The sequence below is a fragment of the Amblyomma mixtum genome, chromosome 10 (assembly GCF_055824585.1).
Source record: "Amblyomma mixtum isolate Tamu chromosome 10, ASM5582458v1, whole genome shotgun sequence".
Taxonomy (NCBI): Eukaryota; Metazoa; Arthropoda; class Arachnida; order Ixodida; family Ixodidae; genus Amblyomma; species Amblyomma mixtum.
The window spans coordinates 159,156,195-159,173,179 of record NC_143021.1 but is presented as its reverse complement, the minus strand read 5'-3'; the positions used below and the strand labels follow the sequence as shown (position 1 = coordinate 159,173,179).

General features: G+C 49.9%; 1 long non-coding RNA gene across 1 annotated transcript; it reads right to left on the bottom strand.

The window, feature by feature from the left end:
- Positions 1 to 15,286: 15,286 nt before the first annotated feature.
- LOC149327500 (uncharacterized) lies at positions 15,287 to 16,237 on the bottom strand. Its single transcript, XR_016286274.1, has 2 exons — positions 16,021 to 16,237; positions 15,287 to 15,424 (listed from the first exon to the last, which is right to left on the bottom strand). It is a non-coding gene; the product is annotated as an uncharacterized LOC149327500 (long non-coding RNA).
- Positions 16,238 to 16,985: the final 748 nt, after the last annotated feature.

Sequence of the window (16,985 nt, the reverse complement as noted above, 5' to 3'; positions counted from 1 at the left end):
GCCGGCAGTCAACCAAGAATAAATAAGAGAAAGTGAAAATGAATAACAAACCATCACCAATTGCGAACGACCTGAAAGCGGGCCGCATAAGCGAGGCATACAGCAAAAAGCTTGAAATCCCAAATAAGTGTGCAGTTGCATCCCCAACAGTTCAGTGCCCTGAAGGAGAGGAAGCATGGACGCCTACAGTTCAGGGAAGACACAAGAACGACCTAACTGACATAATATTGCCAAATTCTGTTCCAATGGGGAAGCACAGATAAAAAGTTTACAAATGACTAGTACATATGCGCCAGCCTTCCAAATGCGATCACTGTCTTCAAAATAATTTGCATGACGAATATTAAGAAGTAAGCACTGATCCGATGAGCACCAACACCGAGCAAAACCATCCGTCGTCTGTTCGCAGTTCGCCTAGCGCGAGTGCTTCATCGCGCAGCACTGCCGCTCATAATAATCTTCTAAATAGCACAAATCCATCCGATGGGTACCAGCCGCGAGCAAAATCACCCGTTGTCAGTTCCCTCGCCTGTTCTCAGCTGTCCACGCAAAAGCGCTCTCACCCGCGGCACTGATCGTCGTCTTCTACGCAGTACAAATCCATGCCAGTTGAATGTAGTAAACATTGTAGTTTTTCGCAGCGCTAGCAAGCGACCGCATAACTCTGCTGTGATCTCTGGTGGCATTTTTATTTACCACGGCACCTGAGTACTAAACGCAGACTATGAAGCAAGACTTGTCACGCAGGCTATACGTCCGTTCTTTTCAGGCAACGCATTATAGCTGAGGCAACCGCACGCAGACTGCCTCCACTGCCATCCCTATATAGCCGCACACTAATAACGCGTGTGAATACAGATCAGTAATAGAGAAGCGGTGACGGTACTCACCAATCATGCAGCTCATCCAGGCTTAGTAAAACCGCGCCGTCGTCTTCATTGCCTTTCCAGATGACAAGACGTCGTAGCGCTGCCTTTCTTCACGGCTTTGCCCGTCCAAACTCACCGATGTTGACTGGGCGTAATACTCGTCGTTGGCTTCCAAAACACACTTCTGTTCTTCACACATGTCCGCCGCACAAGCACTCAAACAATGCCATGAAAATCCAAATAACACAAAACGTGAGGCAACGCACGCACTGACATGGCGCCGGCGTCAGCGGCTTTGCCCTTGTTTTTGCGTCGTTGAAAAACTGCAACTCAAATGCGCTTTTTTACTACTAATATTTGAATTATGTTCAGAAGAAAAATATTTCAATTGTTTTAAATTTATTTTTTTATTAAGTGCGAACATTAAAGCGCTTTTAAATACTTTTGTAGAAGCTGCGATCCTGTGATCCCATCACCCAGGGTGCCCCGGATGTTCTAGCAGACGATGGAGCAGACGACGGCGCAGACGACGCTGTTGACGGAATGAAATTTCGTTTGCTGCCAGCTAAAATCTCTTAATTGCGACAAAACGGGCAAAGAAATGCACCGTACCTCAAGCTGGTGCATATCAAGGATATGTTGGACGTGAGCGGTAGGACTGAGAGCAGCTGCGATGCATTACTTTGACTGACGCGGGCATGCTCGACGGAGATTTACACGAAACTGAGGGCTTAACTGTGACCCGTACAAGCGGATAACTTTGATATCAACTGCTTTGCGAAACTACGCCGATAGTTGCGTCACACTTTAGCTGATATGCAACAGCGGCTCGCACTCGCCGCATCTTGCTCGCGTGTACTTTCACAATTGAGCAAGAGCCCACATGGAAGCCGATAGAAGCAACTGTGTTTTCGAGTTCAGATTGTTCCGCGAAATACGAGCAGCTTGTTTTAGCACGCACTCGAATTGTAGTTCTCAGCCAGTGCGTCACGAGCGGTGACGATGGCCTCGATGACGAGCGTAAGAATCACCTTAAGGTGGCCGCAACGAAGCCGGTTTCCCAAGCGTATACAGTGAAAGCTCGTTAATTCGACCCCCGTTAATTCGGAAAATCGGATAATTCGACGCGCGCGCGAGGTCCCTACAATTATACATAGGAGTCTATGGGGCGAAACTCTCGTTAATTCGAACAAATTTTGCCGTGCGTCGGTTAATTCGACTTCACTCCGCAGCCCGCCAAGCCGGTTTGCCGAGAGCAAAAAGAAAAAAAAAAACTGCCATGAGCGGCGCTACTGTACGGCTGATAGGCCATCCGTATGGTCATATTATCATCCATCCATCCATCCGAGGAAGCGAGTTAGCGGCGGCCGAAGCGGCTGGCGTCTTTTTTTGTGCTTTGTTGTGTCGCAGCAGTCGCTACGATCGCGGTTATTTACGGCGCCTTTTTTGGTAAATGCGCGCTTTGTCAGCGTGTTTACTGCGCTGCTTGTTGTTGCTGTTTTGTTGCGACTGAGAGAAGGGTGAAAGGAAATTGCAAGGGATTGCCTACTGGCTCAGCCGAGCCACCACCGCTGCCATGTGCAGATAGAGGAGAGTTAAAAGATCAGAGGAAAGATAAAGAGAAAAGATAAGACGCGCGTCCCAGCAACAACGCCGTCCCCGCGAACGCTGGCTGAAAAAACAGATAAGCGGGGAGCCGCGCTCCCTTCACCTCCTCCCCACCTCCTCCCCGCGCTGCTTTCGGGTGGGTAGCGCGCAGGGCCTGCGCGCCTCGCCTTTGTGTCCTGTCAGCTGACTGAGGATGAAATAATTAAAGTGACAGGCGCTGACAACGACGACGATTTACGATTGTGAGCAGTTGTCCCAAATGCCGAAGTGCACGGTGAAAGGAGCCGCAGAAGCCTTGTCTGTGCGGGAGGACTTCTGTGAACAAATCCCTGACGGCGCGTGTGCCGCGGAGCACCTGGCAGCTGTTAGAGCTATCGTAGTCGCTCAAATTCGCTCGAAAAAGCAGACGGTGATTACAGATTTCCTTGCCAAATAAAGGTATACGTCCTGTTGCGGCAAACATTGTTTTTTGTTGTTCATTCGAAAATTCGACATTCGGATAATTCGACAATTTTTCGCGGTCCCATCAGTGTCGAATTAACGAGCTTTTACTGTATGTGAGCTAAAAGTTGTTTACCTGTGCTGCAAACGTGGGCTCAGTCGCAGTCCAGCCGCTAGCTGCTCAGTTTTCCAGCCTTGCGAGCCCAAGTCGCTGGCTGCTGAGCATTGCGGGAGCTGAGCTTTCAGAAATGACACTGCCCGCGAGCGCGCCGGGCGACAAGTTTGCACTGCTCCCTGGATGTCGTATTCGTCGCTAAGCCTGGCAGGTTTCATATCGATGCCAGAGCTGAGAGTGCTTTCGAACTGGCTAGCGCTGAGGTGCTACTCTCTTCACTGTACGTTGTACTGTGAACCATGTCTCGTAGTGAAATAAAGATATGCGCGGTTTCCGCGCTAACGGTGACGTCGAGGACGAGTTTAATAAACGCTGTAAGGCAGCAGATATTCGATGCATATATGTGTGCTAAATTTGTTCACCTATGCTGCATGCAAACGTGAGAATAAAGTCTCGCTCAGTCGCAGGACAGACGCTCGCTGCTCGATTTTCCAGCCTTGCCTGCTCAGTTCGCAAGCTACTGAGCCAATCATTGAGCGAGCCGAGCTTTCGGCAACGACGCCGCCCGCGGGCGCGCCGGCCGACGAACTGCGCGCTGCTCTCTAGCTACCCTTGTCGTCGCTAAGCTTAGCCGATTGCACATCGACGCCTAAGCTGAGTGCGATTCGGAACTGGCTAGCACTGAGGTGCTACCCTCGCCACCATTTTACTGTGAGCCCCGCGTCATAGTGAAATAAGCTCGGTTTCCGCGACCCCTTCAGGAGCAGAGCTAGCAGAAGCCAGGCGAGCTGCAATGGGCAGCAGAAGCGGCTGTGGGAGAAAATTTGTTTTGCTGTTACCGCTTCTACCAACAACTCGATATTGGCTAACGATACTCTATCCCAGAGCTTAGTAAATAGACGTGAACAAACAATACCAGTGAATTTTTCTGACGCCGGCTTCCAGGCTGGCAGGCCGGTCCCGAGAAGAGCGCCCTTACGCTTGCATGGCAGTGGCGCACGTCAAAACCGCCCCGACATTCTACTCTTCGCTCAGGTTGTCGTAGCACACTGTTAATAGCGAGGGACCAGAACACTTTAGTGGACCGAGCGTGAGGGACCAGAACACTCTAGAGGACGAGGCGCGAGGGCGCAGGAGACTGAACCAAAGCGCGCGATCGACTGACGTCAGTCCCAAGACTTCTCATTTCACGTGAGAATCAAACGAGCAGGCGAGCTGCAGGTCACTCTTGTAGGTGTGAGGAAGTGTCGTGGAGCTGCTGCCCGATCGCAAGCGACTGCTGGCCGCATGACCTTTGCTATTGCGAGTGTGAATGGACATTAAACGCACGTTTACAGTAGGGAGTCACAGAGTTCGCGCGAGTTAATTAAGCCCCTTGGTCACGGAGGGGGAGCCCCGAACTAATACATCCTCATGGGGAAGTCACTCACTGACCGAATTCTTGCGGCGCGACTTCATGTCGCAGAACTCGCCACCCAATCCTTGGCGTCGCGGGGTAACGCCACGTCGACTGGCAAATATTCGGGTTCTTGCTCCTCCGGGAAATTACAGCGCAGGCGCGACGCAACGGTCCACGCGCGCGCCCTTTCTAGGCGTCCGTGTTCAAACACGCTCATGGCTGTACTAGGCCTTAGGATTCGTACGCTGTCTCTATATTTAGCGAGATGGTTGTGTCACTGTCATGAAATTTTCAATGGAAGCAATGAACGAAGTCGTACGTAAGAATATATATATATTTTTTCATATTTTATGATGATCTTGCAGCATGCGCGGCTAAAAACTGAAACGTGGAAACTTGATATGGGAGTCGCCTTGATCATTTATACAGGCAACAGGTCATGCGTGCGTAACATACATGCTGCCTTTGTGATAGCAGGACGATTACTGCGAGTAATCTTCCAGCTTTTTCGCCATCAGGTTACTCTCATTACGTGACGTTAAGCGACGCGTATATGTGACCTTAGCCTTTTCTCCGCATGTGGTAGTGGGTACAGTATGTTGCGAGACGCACAGGTCACAGCAGCCACGAGTACACTGACCTTCAGTAGCGCTATTCGTCATGCTCGCGCCGGATGGAATGAAGACGCTCGCGTGGCTCGCAGCATGCGCAAGCACTGCCTCATTCACAGGCACCGCTAGCATTCTCGCTGGTGCATATGCTTTCTCTTGAGCATGGTCTTCTTTCGCTCACACTGTCATGTGCGAACTGAAGGGAAGATTGATTGCGAGCGGCGCCTCTCATCCCCGCCAATTTTCGTGCGGCCGGTAGCTAGGTAGGGAAGCGAGTTGCAAACTCGAGTCGCGTTTGTGAATTAACACTTCATTTAATTCCCTCGATGATCGTCGCCAATCGATCAAAGCAAGTCGCATCGTCTTCGCGGCTCGCCAAAGTGCAAGCGATTTAACACGAAATTGGTGAATGTCCGCCTATCACTATCCCACGATGGCGCTACAGAAATTCGAGATTTCTGTAGAAAACCACAATTACCATCGACTGCAACCTCTAACACGACACTTGCCTCCACAGATATTTGTCCCAAGACAGAACCCACGACAGATATTTGTCCCAAGACAGAACCCACGACAGGTATCTGTCGCAAGACAGACCCACGACAGGTATCTGTCGCAAGACAGATACCTCGACAGGCTGTAGTGTCGCGCGACTGAACCCGCGACAGGCAACTCTGTCGAGGCACGCAGGCCCTGTCGCGCGGCACGACCCTCCCTGAAGCACGACAGCACCTACGACAGAAACCTGTCGCGCGACAAATCCTGCGACAGGCACCTTCTGCACACTACAAAATACAGGAATGATGACTGTCGTGCGACAGAACCCACTACAAACACTTTTGTCGCGAGAAAGAACCCACGACACGAGCCCCTGTCGCACGACACAATGCACTACAAGAGAGCTTGTCGCGCGACACAAAATTTTGTCGCGCGACAGATACGCGACAAAAAATTCTGTCGTGCGTTTTGATCGGGAACGCAGGCACCTTTTAATACACAATTTGTACATAGCACTACGGTGCAATGCATATAATGATGGCCACTTTTTTTCTAGCTCTGAGAAATCTGCAAAACGAAGCAAGCAAAACAGAACACGGGCTGGAAGTTGATGCACCTTAAACAAGTATACTAATAAGGGCTACAAAAGCAGATATGCACACACAAAACCAAACGTATGTAAAGAGCAACTTGGATGACAAAACAAAAGGCGAGATGAGCGTACGCTGCAGACACGCAGTTTCAGGTCATGGATTTTCTTCAAGTTCAAACCCCCCTCTCGCTTAGAGACTCGGAACAAGCTTCAGCCACATGTTATCAAAACAGAAAAAAAAACAAGTTCTACCATGCGAAAATAAAAAAAAGTGCGAAAGGCCCTGCAGTATGTTTAAATAAATAAATAAAATAAACCAACATACCTTGACAACTTTGCCTACGGAAACCCAGGGATGAAATAGAAGGCTGCAACAGCTGAAACCATGAATTAAACGCAGCCTTCTGTCCTGCGCCTTCTCACACCTTCGTAACGATCCTGGGAGTTTTATTTTCTTGTGACTAAGTGGGGGATAAGACTGCTTGAAGCTAGGCGGGAGGGTGGGACGTCTTGAGGCAGGCGCGGTGGCGCGCTGCATCCATGGTGCGGCAGACCGCGCATGCGGCACAGTCCGGCGTGGGAGTCGAGATCAAGGCACGTTTAATCCGGTGCGGGAGAGTCAATATAGCCACGCGAACACTGCACAAACTACACCGCTGCGACAGGATGGCTGGGCGGTGGCGAAGTAGGTAGCAGCTGCTAATCCATGGGCACTCGCAGAAAGAGAGTGGTGGGTCTCCGAAGGTCCTTCCCGCCTATGACCGTAGTAGAGGGCCAAGCTTCCACCACCAACGCACTGCAGTCGTCGGAGGCGCTGAGGAATGCAGGTGCGTATGAGGAGTCGCCTATTGCCCCGAACTCCGCCGCCGCCAACGCCGCCTCGAACAGCGGCATCAGTAGGGCCGTGAAGCTGCGCAAAGGACTTGCGATGCGCCGCCGCTGCATCAGTTCCAAAAGGAATGGTATGCGCACGCCGAGATGCGCGGGAAAACTGCCCACGACAGCCCAGTTGGCGTAGTGATGAGAGCAAGAACTGTCGCGCGCTGGGGCTTGTGCTCGAACGGCTGAGGCAGCGCGAATAACAGCGCGCAAAATGGCTTCCGTCCAGCCAGCGAGGAAGTCGGGCGAGCGACGGGAGGCCATTACTGCATTTCTGCTAGACAGCGGCGCAGCTAGAGCGCCGATAGCCGGAGATTCCTGGAGAGGCCGCCACACAATGTTGCAGTTGGACGGCAGCAGGGGAAACGCTAGAAGACGGGAAAGTTGGTGACTGCCGCTTACGGCGACGCGATGAAAATGGAGACCGCCGTCACCTGTCTGCAGCATGGAGCCGACGGCCCACGTGCAAGAAACGCATGCGCCGAGAGAGATGCGGGGCTAACCGCTTCCTTCGGCTGTTCGAATGAAACTGCCGTTTCATCTCTCAAAACGACGCGTGCAAGAGCAAAACCTCCTCTCGCCGCAGCTTGTGGCGCGAGGGAGAGAGAGAAGAACGGGAGCAGTCGATTTTTGTTTCTTGTTGAAAATAATTGGTCCCGAAAACGTTATGTCCAGTTACCTTTCTGGGACCAAAATCCATTAACTCGCTTTTGTTGCTGCTTAAAACTCCAGAAAAAACGTTTCTAGACCTTTAGTGGGAGCACTGCCTTTTTGCTTGTGTTTCTATGTGTTGCCTCTATGGTCTGGAAACGTTTGCGAAACGTTGTACTGGGGGGACATTCCATCCTTTCTAGGCGCACATGGGGAGGTCTTGTGCTTGTTGGGCGGTGAAATGAGCTGTAGGTCCCAAGAAATTTACGAGCGCAGCTAGGTACATGTGCCCGTCGTATCCGTGCAGGTCTCGCTGCACTCTTCGCAATGTCTATACGGTCACGAGCACAAAACCAAACACCACCGTAGTTGTCGCAGCACCGACATCACTGACACATAGATTCAGGAACACGACGCTAAAGTGTCTGTGACCGGTGCCGCGAAGCAGGCGACAGCGCCCGAGATAACGCGTCTGACTTAGTGCGCGAAACACGCAAAGTACGTATGTGTGGCGGATGCAACGGCCGCGCGGGACAGAAATTCAAAAGGGATAGAAACAGAGAGACCTTTACTCCTTTCAGAACCTTCTTGCGGTTAGATCTTGTTCGTTACTACAGACGCTAGCGCCAATTCCTCTTTCGGTTACGCTCACAACGGGTGGTGTACGCAGTTAGGGCTTCAGCGGAGGTTTCGCCAATTAGCCGGGACCGAGGTGGCTCGCGCTTTCCTCCCCCTGCTTCTACTGTATCGCACAGCATTGGGCACGATATATCGATGCAATATTCTACATCTTTGAAATAACCGATGTCATCCTCATCAGAAGCAAATGTGAGATGATCTGAAAGAACAGTGGCCAGAGCTACTTTCTGCATCTCGGAGAGATCGTGCAACAAAAGCGGGGAGAAAGGTCAGGATGAATTGTTACAGCTACTGTACCATCCAGGAGGGCAATACGTGCGGTGGTGAGAAAAGTTTGGGCCTGAAGGTGGCGCCACAAGCGTTGGTGGTGTTGGAAAAGGGGTTTGTGCGGATGGGGGTAATGTAAAGTGATATCGTGGTACGTGAGGAGCGCGTCGCGCGTATCCATCCGGCGGAGGCAGGCTTTCTCGGTCGGTGAAATCGCGAGCGCGTGAGCGGGCACCCAGATGATTTGGATGGGGCGAGAGGGGATGGTGTCTGAACGTAAGATGCCGATGGCGGGGGTGCCACCCGTCTAGCGCGTAGTTGTAGACCGCAGGCTTGGAGTCACTGAAAATGTATTCCGCGGAGGTGTGCGTGGTGGCAAGGGCCTCCTCGGTGTCCACAGAGGTCGTAGTGTAGATTGAGGCACTAAGAGTGGGTTGGAGAGAATTGTTAGTGACTGCAAAGGTGTGGGCTGGGTAGCGCTGCGAGCCGGCATCCACATAAGCCACGGCAGGTTTCCGTCCGCACTTGCGCCAGAGCGCGGAGGCTCGCGCTGCTCTGCGGGAGGGGTGCTGTTTAGGATGCATATTCTTGGGGAGGGGATGGACGGTTAGGAGGGAGGAGACGTGGGAAGGGATGGGCAGTGAGGTGGGAAGCGGGATAAGAGGGTAGAGGTTAAGGGTGGATAGAAGTGCGCGACCCGGACGGGTGCGCTTTTCTCGCCCACTGCACAGCAGAAATCTCATATGGCCCACTTTCCTCTCCTTTTTTCTCCCTTGGCACCAAGGTTCTGTCTTGTCCCCGCTTATTTTCAACATAACCCTCTCCCCACTGGCACGTGCTCTGCGCACTATTCCAGCTCTATCTCATGCTTTCTACGCCGATGACATCACCCTCTGGGTGACCACCGGCAATCTTGGCGATATGGAGGCCACTCTCCAGGCCGCTTCCACTAGAGCTGCGATGGGGCTCACTGTAATGTTCAGGCAGACTGTACCACACACTTGATCTACCAGCAACTGCTAAGGGCTCGTGTGTCCAAGGCAAATGAAGACTCGAGATGGGAGCTGAGGACTTCTTCGGAGAGGCTAGCTTGCAACGCAGGGGCTGCTGTATACGAAGTGGCAGCTGTGGCTGGCTGTTGTGGGACAGTCTTTTCTTTTGCTGGGGCACTTCGATGCTAGCTAGGTGTCATGAGACATGAAGCAAACAGCTTCGCTCAATGACTGTCCTAGGCGAAGCAGGGACACCATAATGCCGTGACAGAGCTGAGTACCGAGATTCCTCTTCAGAAGGCGACAGATCTGCTATGCGAAAACTGTGTGGAGGGCTGGCAGTGCGGGACGAAGGCGCACGGCTGGCCTTGGAATTGGACACAGTTGGAGGTGCCAGATACAAATGGCGTCAAAGAGTTTGAGTTTATGGGGGTTTAACGTCCCAAAGGGTTTAACGGCTATGAGGGACGCCGTAGTGGAGGGCTCCGGAAATTCGTGCCACCTGGGGTTCTTTAACGTGCACTGACATGGCGCAGTACATGGGCTTCTTGAATCTCTCCTCCATCGAAATTAGACCGCCGCGGCCGGGGTTGAACCCGCGTCTTTCGGGTCAAGCAGCCGAGCGCCACAAGCACTGAGCCACCGTGACGGCTGACAAACCCAGCAAACCACAAACCTCCCATAAATATTCAGATTAAGTCTGAACGTCTATGTACCGAGGCGAAATCTCTAAGACGTCTTATTTACCAACATTTTTTCGTGGAAAAGCTGGAGGCGTACTCACAACATTATATCGGCCTTAAGCTAGACTCCTCGTAGATATTACTTGTCACGTCCTGGGTATGGAAGTGAGATATAATTTAAGAAGTCCATATTTTTCAATCGTTCGATATTTCATGTTGCCTTACTGCATTTAAAGTTGGAAATTGCTGTTGACTGAAAATTGGAGGCATGACCAGCGCTGCCCGTGTTTTTGTGTGTTTTCGTGCTCGCTTCACGGCAACATTATCCTACCTAAAAAGAAGAAAAATACGGGAAGTAGTAAAGACAAGTCTGAATGCACACCCATCAGCTGGGTTCTGGCTCAACTGTACGCAGTCAGTTTAAAACGCCAGTCACTTTGGTCAGAATTCGCATTGTTATTTCGTTACTATTCTTACATTCAATTTATACCTTGTGCTACAGCCTGCAAGCTATCTCAACCACACTGAAAAGTGAGAACACACTGAAAAACTTTTTTGTTAATCAGCAGCCAGGACTATAATAACCATTTTTTCTAATTAAGCATGTTTTATTCATTGTTAAGGCGCAGGCTTGGGCAAGTTGGTACATCATACATAAGTAAAACAGCGCTAGACACGGGACGAAGGAAGAACAACACAGCACAGCGCCTTGTGCTGTGTTGTTCTTCCTTCGTCCCATGTCTAGCGCTGTTTTACTTATATATGTTTTATTCAACTTATCCAACTATTTAAAGTACAAAAATTGGTTCAGTTCAATTTTTGGGAGTTAATTTTTCTCAAAAATGTGTTGCGCCTTGAAAGGCAGACACTCCCGAGGCCCGCTAAGGGTCTCAGTAAATCAGAGGAATGTCACCTTCGCAGGCTACAAACTATGTCTTTCAATAACCCAGCTACGCTTCACGCCATTGAGCCCGAGTCCTTTTCGGGACAGTGTAAATTTTGTTGCCAGAAGGCAAACTTGTACCATATGGTATGGGCTTGTCAGAAAAATGACAGCATTGAGATCATAAATCAGCCAACGCAGGAGGGCTGGGAGGCGGCCCTGTCCAGCTCGGACCACGAGGAACAACCAGCCCTCGTCGCCAGAGCACGGGCAGCGGCTTCTATCAACGGCGTCCCAGATTAGGGACCCGATTAGCCTTCCCTTCAACTAAGGCATTGTGGCTTTAATAAACGTTTTCATCATCATCATCATCATAAAAAATGTGTTAAATCTGCTAATCGCGCTAGCAATGATAACTAACTATTGGAATATTGAACTAAGGAAAGCTTTGTTTGGCATTTGTGTAGCGAAATGTGTGACCTCATATTTTTTGGGAATAAACTTTTTGAGTCCAACTTTTTATCATCACCAGCCTATGTCCACTGCTGGCCAAAAATTTCTCCAGTCAACCCTGTCCTGTGCCAGCGGCGGCCACCTTATCCCAGCAAACTTCCGAACATCATCTGCCCACCTGACCTGATCCGCTCCGCTGTGCTTGCATTCTCTCTGAACCCAGCCCGTTACCCTAATGATAATTAGTTGTCTTGCCTTCATGTTACATGCGCTGCCCATATTTCGACTATGATGTTTTTAACTTAGGTTAATAACATCGTAGTTGAAATAACAAAGCCGGCATGGGTCAAGGAAAAAAACGCAATTGGAAGCCAACAGGTACCCCTTTGAAACTCAGTTGGAATTCAACTGGTCCCAGTTGGGGCCAAGGGGGAGGCAAATTGTTCCAGCTTTCCAGCAACTGGGAAAAATCGTTTCCACTTGCTGGAAACTGGGAAACATCAGAAAACTGGGTTGGAAAACATCGTTCCCCAGTCGAGGGCCAAATGGGATGAACTGGGAACCAACTGGGAAGTGAAGTGAGTGGTTCCATTTGTGGGTCAAGTGGGAAGCAAAAAATCCCAATTGAGGGCCAACTGGGCAGAACTAGTAGTGGGTAAAAACCAAATGGGAAGTTTCTTTACGGCTTGGAGGGACGATGAGAAGGAAATAAATGCTGCTGTGGCTCAGCAGCCATTGGGCGCAGAAATGAACGTACTGTGAAATTAGATTGAAGCTGGCTTATCGGCGAATATCAATACGGTAGCACTGTGCACTGCATGCGAAAATGACGGTAGGCGCTCTCCTGGCGAATAACGCCACTTCCCTCAAAACTGCATTGAAGTTTACATATGGGTCGCAATGCAGCGAACATATCGTATGCCCGCGTTAATAGCAATGCTATTTTTTCTTCTTTTTATTAAGCCCGCTCTCTTTCTATCTCCAGCCCGTTGTGACATAGGCGTTTCGGGCAGGGTAACATTATAATTATTTGTTTATAACTGCCCAACCACCGAAACGAACTTCTAATGCTGAGACCGTGATTACCGAGACATGCCGCGACTGCGGCGGACCGGCGGCGGTTCGGAAACCGCGGTGAAATTTTCAACGCCGCCATCGCGTTGACGTTCGTATCGTATTTTATCTATAATAGCACGAACTGCGCATGGCGATTACAGCTGTGAAAAAAGTAATACGCTACAATTTAAAAATTATTAACTTACTTTTTGTGCCACAGCAAGCAGACTATTAAGTATAAAAACGAGACGATGCAAACATGCGTCAGTTTCGCACACATCCGCATGAGGCGAAGTGAACCCTCGGCGAAGTGAACCCGTCAGTACGAATTAGGATTACAAGTCGTTTTCAAAGGCTGGAATCGTGACCTTTCCTGGTGCGTACTTAGTCTCAGTTCACTCATTTAAGTGTATTTTATGCTATTTTTGCGTTCGTGGTGAAAAAATTCTAACGCATTTATCGGCACGTTATATTTTTACACTCACTCGTTTGGCTGTTTTGCCAAACTCGCTGTGTATTGAAGCAAAGGCTTGATGTATGCAACTGGCCCTATATACTACCGAAATGTGGGCATGCGTTCGGATGGTGTGCCGAAGTGCGTGTGCATGCACACTCCGCTCAGCCCGACTGCCTTTTAGTGCCGCAAGGGCAACCTTTGACGCTTCATAGACTTGCGTCGGTAAAAATGGCGTAAATTACTGGGTTTGTTTGTTGTGGTTGCTGTGCTGTTCTCTTGTCACCTATAAAAGTGAACCATTATTCTTTATTTTGCAGCAACCCTGACTTATTGGGCTCGGCAGAAGAGTATTGATGCCACCGCAGCTGCAAACCTGACGATTATGCTCAACGAGAAGATTCAAGATTCAGTGAAAGCGCCGAGCGCAATAAAACACTGACACACTCAAAAGTCACCTGCAGTGTTTTGGGCTCCCGTGATGGCCATGTACTCGCTTACTCAACTGTATTTGATCTAGCTGGAGTGCTTGGACGTCCCGACGACTCCATAGGGAAGTCTGTGGCTGGGATGCTGTAGGTCTCCATTCCATCTGGAATTGTAACTGGTGTCAGCTGCATCTCGTACGTATTGCACCTGGTTCCAGTCGCAACTGGTTTAAGGAACTAATTTCCAGTTGCAACAACTGGAAATGTGTCCCTTAAAACAGTTGGACTGGAACCAGTTAGAAATTTTCATATTGATCTATGTATATAGTCATACTCTCTTTATATAGACGTCTAGACTACGTAGACTGGGCGTACTTGCACCATTTACAAATATCTGATAAATGTCGAGCTGGATGTCTACACTACGTACTTATAATATGGACTGGACGTAAACGGTACTAAAATCGATGTCTAGTGGAGGTATCTAATGTCCAGCGTAAATATCTCGCTGATTTCCATGTGACGTTTTATGGTTTATTGGGAAGAGACATGCCTGGAAAGCGGACTGCCGTTATGGTGAACATGAAGGATTTGCTCGGGACGATGAGCCGAGTTGCTTACGGTCCCCATATTGCCCGGTAAAGCTAGGTGCACGAAGACGGCGAAAAGGCTTCCAAACGCAACTGTTTACTTGGGCAGACTTGCGCCCTCAAATAGCTTAATGGCGGCGGTGTAGCAGCAAGCGTGCTCGGCGGTCGTCGAACAGAATGCCCGCAGCTCTGCCGTGCTGATTTTAAAGCTGGCAGCAAACTTTCGACATACAGCGTACAAAGTTACCACGACAGTCTGGAACAACGTAGAATCGGTCCCGCCTGCAGGGTGCGATCAATTGAGATAAATCTGGTCGCGTCGTGAATCGCAAGCCTATAGCGATAAAGCCGCGTACCGGCAGCTTTGAAGAATGAACAAACAAGCACTACAAAGATTCGCGGCAATATATTGTCACTGGACAACGACGAAGACAGTGCTGGGCTCGTGCACGGAGCGCGAAGAGGATGAATTGTCGTGTGTGCGGTCCTCGCTTCGGCGAGCGCGGCTTCGGCCGCTTATCTGATTTTTTCAGCAGCGTCCGCTCCGGCGGACGCAGTTGTTGCTGCGACGCGCGTCTTTTCTTTCCTTTTTCTCTTTCCTCCTATCTCTTAACTCTCCTCTATCTGCACGTGGCAGCGGTGGTGGCTTGGCTCGAGCCAGTAGCAGGCCCGTGCAATTTCCTTTTCATCCTTCTCTCAGTCACAACAACAACAACAGCTGGCCGGCAGTGGTTCGGCTGAGCTGCTGTCAGCTATCTCTCTGTGACTACTTGTGTGCGTACATTTACGTAACATCTCTCGGTGAAGGTCGTTGGTTCGAGCCGCCATGCCGCCGACCCGACGAGCCGACCCGTCGAGATAGCTACCGACGCGGCCCCCCCGTCGGCGCCTGCCACGCCTACTGTCGTCCTAGCTAGACCACCCCAAGCAACCACCGATATCCTTCGGACGGCCGACAGAGGTCTGTTTCGGATGTTCTGTACGTCCGCTGAACATCCGCAAAGAGCCGGTAGACGTCCGTCGGCCGTCCGAAAGGTGGCCAAAGGTATACGGTTCGCCGGCCGACGGACGTCCAGTTGAGTACGTCCATTGGCGGATCTTTCTCGAATATTCGCATATATGGTGCATGCGTGCTTTTTTCACTCCGCGCGATGCAATAAAACCACAAACAATTTGATGCATAGCACGCATATTTTATTGTGGATGATGATACATCAGCAGAGCAATGGGTTATATTCGGAAAATTTCTTAAATGTGACTCTTCAAATGTGGCAAGCTTGGGACACACATCCGTAATCTTCCCACCCACAGTATTTCTGAAATAAAAAGAACGCGGCAAACATCAGTCATGTAAAACAAATGGCACAATGCAGCAGCCCAAGTAAAAACATTGGAACCAATTAATAGAAGTGTTTAATGCTGCAAGTATAACAGGCAATGCACTTCAACAAACACCTCAATAACTATAAGGCAATAACAGCTCTCACTTTCCACACCATATTTGACAATGTATATGTTCTTTATTTATTCTCATGGGCCTTAGCGCACTAACCTGCGCAGCACTGTACGCGAATGTACACAAAGCCGCAAAGCTTCCGTTGCGAATCACTGCGAACTACACGTGCTTCCTATGGTCTGCCTTTCGCGCGTTGTCACTCTTTATATAGGCACAGAGAACCTAGCGATGCCTTAAATATTAACAAGATGCCAAAATACTCCGTCCCGCAACTTTGAAGAAGAGTGGGAATTAGCCGCGCGAGTCGAGGGCTCCCGAAAGTGTGAGAACAGCACACACTTGTGGAAGCCATCTCCTCGCGCTTACTGCTCCCACTGTCCTGTGAACGAATGTTATATGAGCATGCATGCTGCATTGTCCTAGAAGCAAGTTCCAAGAAGTGTACTGGATACATACCTTCGTAGGCAATCACATGTGCACTAAGCCTTCTTTAAACCAAGGTCGACGCAGTACGGGATTCCGGTGTTCCAGAAGAGCTTCAGGAGCTTCCCGTATCTTTCGAATTGCTTAAGTTACATACTACTTTCGTCAACAGACCGAACAAAGCCACACATTATAACAGAGCTATAAAGCTCTGCGCGACAACACTACGCGACAAATCAACAACAGCGCTACATAGCGCTACGGAGCCGTACTGATGGATTGGATTGGACTGACCGCGAACTGTCATCTATGATGATGGTGATAGCAGAATGCACTGGAGTTTTGATACTTACGATTGGTTTCAATGGCAAGTTTAGCTAAACGGTGGACATGTCGCACAACTCCACTAATTTGGAGAAGTTTTAAAAAATATAAAACAAGTTATTGAGTTCTTGCAAAATTCTGCAACACCTGCTTTTCCTCTTAGATAAATTTAGCTCGTTGGTGGCTCTTGCACTGCAGGTAGGAGTGGAATCGCATTAATTTACAAACACCTTCGCGTCAAACCCTCCAACTGATGCAAATAAAACAGTATACATACACGAAATACGCGAATTTTCTGTGAAATAAAAAACATCCATACTCATGGCCTGGGAAAATACTCGGCCTTACATCCTTCGGACGTACACCTCGTCTCTCATGCGGATATACAAAAGTGGACACTGTCCGTACGTCCGGCGGATGTACGAATACGGATATCCGAAATCGGATTGTTTCGTACGTCCGATGGACGTCCGATCTCGGCAAAGGATGTTCGGATCTAGCTCGTACGTCCGACGGATATCTGTGGTTGCTTGGGACCCTCGCGACCCAGGCACATTCTGCGGTACCGATGGCGTGGACGTCGAGGACTGGCTTTCGCTGTACAAGCGTACGTGTCACATCAGGTGGGACCCGACGATGAAGTTGGCCAACGTCATTTTCTACTTGACGGGCAC